Below are 6005 nucleotides of genomic sequence, written 5' to 3'. Positions count from 1 at the left end.
AGACACCAATCTTCAATCAACCACGCTTCGACCTATATGGTGCCAAGCTCCAACTTGGTCTTTATGAGGTTCCAACCTCTAGGGCTCCAACCTGAAAATTCGGCTCTCTGTTTATATAGATGAAAGGAATTGTACACAAAGAAGGAATTCGATGCACAGAGACTTCACTTTAAGGAGCTCGGCCATTTCACATGGATTTTCCACAGAATTTTTCGGCCTTTTCCTCAGGAAATAATCACAGAAAATTTTGTTGCTTCTTTGGGTTTCTAAAAGGATGGCTCCACGATATCTTTAGCTTTTTATAAATATATCTTCAAAAATTTTCTTGATCTTCGAATTCTTATATTCCTTTTATTCATCGAACTATGTTTATCAATGGGAGGAAATATGATTATCTATATATATACACTTTCAATCTGAATAGACGTGTCCTTTTAGAGGGAGATCGGCTTTGTCATAGACAGGGCTGGCATGTATGACTTTGATTTGAATTTCAAGTCTTCAATCATATCAGAATAGACTTTTCACAAGTCCTCAACTAGTCCACAACTAAGCCCTCAACAGATCCGCAAATAGGGTTATATCACAGGTTGCAATTATCTCCAACAGTCTTCAAACCAGATCAAGTAATTCCAAGAGCGGTCTCAATTCACCAACCTGGTCACTATCGCACTGCAATTTTGTATTATGCAACATATTTAACATGTCCAAGTTCTTTTATGAGGTGTTCAACGTTGTCAAATATTTCAATCAAATTGCAGGACAGTTCTGAAAATACTGCAATCTCTAGTCACCAACAGAGCTGAAAATAGATTCACAGTCCACTGCAATCTTATCAATGGGTCTGAATTTCTGCACAATACCTTAAGCTCTTTTTCTTTCTACAGGTATGCCGAGCAGTTTCCTTCTACAAAGTCAAGAACCAAACTAGACAAAAAAGACATCAACGCTCTTCTGCTCTTTGTCTCTCTCCTTTTATCTTCTTTCTTGAGCTATTTCCTTCCTGCGGCTCTCTCTGAATATCACTGAATTGGATTATCTGGGAGGGAAAGAATTCGAGCCATATATTTATAGTCGTTTCTCTTGAAGAGTCACAATTTATGGTGAGTGGATATGTGAAATGGAGTCTACTTGTATGAAGTTGACTATATAAATATTTTTTAAATTTAATTAAACTTTGTAATGGTGGGGTCGTGTATGGAGTTGTTCAGCGTTATATATAATGCTCCCTTCTTAATTTGCAAAATTATGCATGTCTTGGATGGAGTATTATAAAGGTTTTTTAATGTATTTAAATTAATAATTTTATTATGGTAGGATGTAAAGGAATGGGTAGCTAAACCAATGTTTTGAGGTTCCTTTTTTTTAATAATATTTTTTTTTTATGAATAAACTTTTAGAGTTTCAAGATTTTTAGGGAATTAAAGGATTAGGATTGTATCCAGCAATCTTTAGAATATTATATGTTAGGGTTTCATTATATTTTTATTTTGGGTTTGTTTCTAGGGATAGGGTTTACTCCATGGCATCTAGGGAGGGTTTGCATATGTACATTTAGGATTAGGGTATCATGAATTTGGCATTTAGGGTTAGGACATTATTAGGGTTTTATCCGTCTTCAACAATGTCATATTGACATCAATGACAATTTTGACCAACAATTTCTTTATGAGTCCAATCGGAGTTGGGGGAGGCTCGTTGGTCGTGGTGGCTTCCAGCGGATGGATGTTTGTAGAGTTTTGAGATGAGGATCAGAGTTCTTACTGATAGTAGCCATATGTATTGAATTTTCTATGTATTGAATTACTTGACGAATAATAAAAATATTGAGCAGCGCAGCAGTAGCAGTGGGTGGTTTTTTCCTTAGAGAGTGTTTTCCACCAAAAATATATTGTGTCCTCTAGTCCATGTTTATTTGGTTGATTTTATGGTACACATGTGATGATTAGATTTATTATTTTTTGAGTTGTTTAATGTTTTATGTGATATGGTCTACTAATGGGTTAATGTATATGTGTGTGAATCAGTATTTGGAAAAGAATTGAAAAGTTTTATAATTCCTATCATTATTGATCACCCCCACTCTCAGTAGTGAGTTCATTTCCAACAATTGGTATCAGATCCAAGTTCCTTTGTTGCAGCTTAATCACTGGAAGGTGGATTTGAGCAAATCATGGGTTATCAAGATGCTCCACGACTCAATGCCTCAATTTTTTTATCATGGCGAGAGAAGGTGAAAATCGAAATTTCTACTCGAGGATCTAAAGTTTGGAGAATGGTGATAAATGGCTATGATGATAAAATCCCTTTATATCAAGCTCAATTATTGGGTGAACAAGCCAAATATGTGATGTATGATAATCTTCATGATTGCGACGTTGAGAAAATTTCAGATCTCAAGACTGCTAGAGAGATTTGGGATAAGTTGCATGCACTGTGTGGAATAGAGTATGGAGGAATGGTGAAGAAAAGGATAAGTCAGTTCAAGACAAAACACAACTTAGTTTAGCACTAACAGAAAATAGAGATTTGAAAAAGCTTCTACAAATTCTTGAAGAAAGAGAGCATAATTTCAAGAAAAAAATTGAAGATCTAAAAACCTAGTTGGAGAAAGCAAAAAGAATTGAAGAGGAAATTGACAATCAGCTCAAAGAACAGATTAGAATTTGTAAAAAAATAAAGATTGAGGTGGTTTCAGCAAAAGAAGATGAATTAGCCTCATTGATATGTGAATTAGAAAAATCCAACAATCAATTATCTCAATATCAAAAGTTGGAGAAAAGCACCAGGATTTTGGATGAGATTCTTATTAGTCAAAGATCTCCTCTTATCAAAATCAGATTGGGTTTTGAAGGAGAATCATGCTTTATGAAGGAAAAGGAGAAAGTAGAGGACAACCATATTGTAAAAAATCATAAGTCCATAGCTAATAAAGTCAAGCAAAGGACAAGGAAGAAGCATCAACAAAGACATGAAAATCACAACCACTACATGCAACACTTCAGAAGAGAAAGGAAGCAACCAAGCTTTTATGGTCCCAAAATCTGCAATAAAAGGTATCAAAGTTTATTTTATGGTTATTACTTTTCTTGCAATAGTTTTGGACATAGAGCAATGGAATGCAAATACTTTGCAAGGAAACAAATATTGATGTTGAGGAATGCAAACCAAGGTAGAGTTTTTACTAATGTTGAATGTTTCAAGTTTGGTAACCTTGGCCACAAGGAATTAGCTTGCATATCTAGTAGATCAAAGCCTACAAAAAGTCCAAATCATCCATTAAAGACAAAGAAAGTTTGGAGGAAAAAAGATGAGGTACAAAGAACTAATCCTACAAAAATATTCAAGAAAGTACATCATGTTTTGCAAAAAGGCAAGAGGATGGAAAAGGATCCACATGCTAGAGAGAAGCCTCACAATATTTGGAGGAGAAAGGAGTAGCAAACCACTCCCACTCAAATCTAAGGCCTGCATAGTCTTAGGGGGAGCATATGGTCGCATTATGGGTTGCATGAAATTTATCAGAAATGTTGTCATATCATAAATGTTGCATGAACATTTTGTTGCAAGTGATTCTCTTGGATTTGCAGCACTGACAGCTTTTGTTGCAGGATATTATTTAGAGATGCCATATATGTAGGGGGGAATCTCACATGCTTCCAATTTCTAGTGGTTTATTAATGGCACCATGATCCATGCTAGCCCAAGAGGAAAAAACAGTTGTTTTGAAAAAATTGTTATCCCATGCATTTATCTAATCTTGATCATTGCTTGAGCTATCAAAGTTTGTAGAGCATATATTTTGAGTTTGCATAACTAAAATGGACCTTCATAGTTTTTGTATCACTTAGCATGCATGTCTATGTCTCTTATATTACTGCTAGATGGTGTTATTTTTGACCTCTATGTAGTACGGGATAAAAAATTCACATCATGATTGGCTTCTCTAGAGTTTGTGCGAGGCATAATTGATCATCACTGAGATATATAGAAGAAGTATGTTAGTTATTGCTAGTTTTATTACATATGTTGTGATGTTATTTCAATCAGATATTGAGTTATTGGTCACAATGTTGCATGATCTCTCATCTATGTTATTTACCATCATTGAGGAGATTGGTTGTTGTTACTTGGCCTATGTTGCATTTAGTTGATCTCTTTATGGTTCATTGTTGTTGGTCTTGTTGTTGATAAATAGTTTTCTACAAGTTTAGTGTTGTTCCAAATTGAAGATTATTTGTTGCTTCTTAATTATCGGAATTATGCATATGTAGCTTGGTGGTTACTACTGATATGATATATTGGTACTAGTTCGAGGATTTGCAGGTCAAATTTGTTGTTTCATGGATCCATGGTTTGTTGTCATAATAGTTTGATGCTTATCTTATTTGGGTTCTCTTATGATGTGAGATGTGTTGACTTGATTTTTACTACCTTGAGAGGATGGTTGCTTCCTCCTACAAATAGTGCAGATATTTTTTACATGTTTATTGCTACTATCATATAGATATGTTGGTTCGCGCATTATGGATGATGTGAGATGATGGTCATATGTTGTTTCTACAAGTTCATGAGCTATATTTATGTTTATATGTTGTTGTTATAGATTGAATTTTTATGTTGCTCAGTTGATGTCATAGTTATATGTTATTACTGCTCATTATTACATATTTCATGTTGATTGGTTATTGTTTCCATCACTTCATTGCTACTAGGAGATGGTGCCTTGATACAGATGGATCTATCTTGTGCACATGGATGGTTATATGCATGATGAGGTTTATGTATTGTTGTTCATTCATCTTTTTGTTATTGATCTAAGAGTCTTGTAGTGTTGTTAAAGGAGTTGGTTTAGTTTTATGAAGTGAGCCATCTATTTCAGCCATATATAGACCAATGGGTCATGTCAAGGTTGTGTTATTATGAGTTTCTAGTGTTACTCCAGCCATGTGTTGGGTTCTTGTATATCATGTTATAGTCATTTTGCAGCCTTGTACCTCATTATACAACCATGTATTTACATTATATTGAATATCATTGGTCATGGTTATGTTGGAGAGAGAGTATTTTTATCTAGTATCCATTGATGAGGGATGAACTAGCCATTCATGTTGGTTGATAGGTGTTGTCTCAGTCATGTATTATATTACATATTATTCATAATCTGTTAAGTCAATCCCTTGGTCCATGAGGTGTATCCTTTAGCTAGAAGGTATTGGTTGCAAGTTGAGGATGATGATGCTCAGAGGGAGAAAGTCTACTGTGTGGTTGTTGATCAGGTATGGATATTGTGTTTCTACTTGAGAGAGTATGGATGATCATGTTTTTGATTGGTCATCATATATTTGTTGCTATTGTATCATAGGATGCTTTTGTTGCTTCTTATTAGTTTTAGAGAGAATGTTGTTGCTGCTACTGGTTGAGAGTGGTGTTCATGGAGAGTTTGTTGTTGCTACTTCAAGAGAGTGAGAGTTATTGATGTTGTTTTTTTGTTGTCATGTTGCCATGAGGAGTGTTATGTTTGTTGTTGCACTATGATATGACCTAGATAGTGTCTAGAGAGAGTATTTCCTATTCAACTATGATCACTTGGATGATCTTAGCCCTTTGCCATTGATTTCAAAGGGGAAGTGTCTATGGATATCAGTTTCATAGGTTAACGTCAATTGGATGGTTCAGCAGGGGTTGCCATCAATGCCGAAGGGGGAGATTGTTTCCATTGATGATGCAGTTGTTGGTGCAGGTGTTGTGTTGCAGTGATTGATGGCAGTGATTGATGGTTGGCATTGATGTCAACCTGGGTATGTATTGCAGATGATTGTGTTGCAGGTGGTTTTAGCTTTGATCTATTGTTTATGGCTTGTTACAAATGGATTTGTTGGTTTGTGCCACTAGGTGAAAATGATTTATCGCTGCAGGTGATTTGGCTTGGTTTATGTCATATGTTTTGGAGCTGGGTTGTTTTCAGTTCTGTTTGAGCATTTTCTTTAGTTTCCTTGCGCATA

The sequence above is a fragment of the Pinus tabuliformis genome, chromosome 2_2, assembly GCF_031772625.1.
Source record: "Pinus tabuliformis cultivar Carrire ecotype Pingquan chromosome 2_2, CPIR1, whole genome shotgun sequence".
Taxonomy (NCBI): Eukaryota; Viridiplantae; Streptophyta; class Pinopsida; order Pinales; family Pinaceae; genus Pinus; species Pinus tabuliformis.
Note: the sequence above shows the minus strand (reverse complement) of the source record.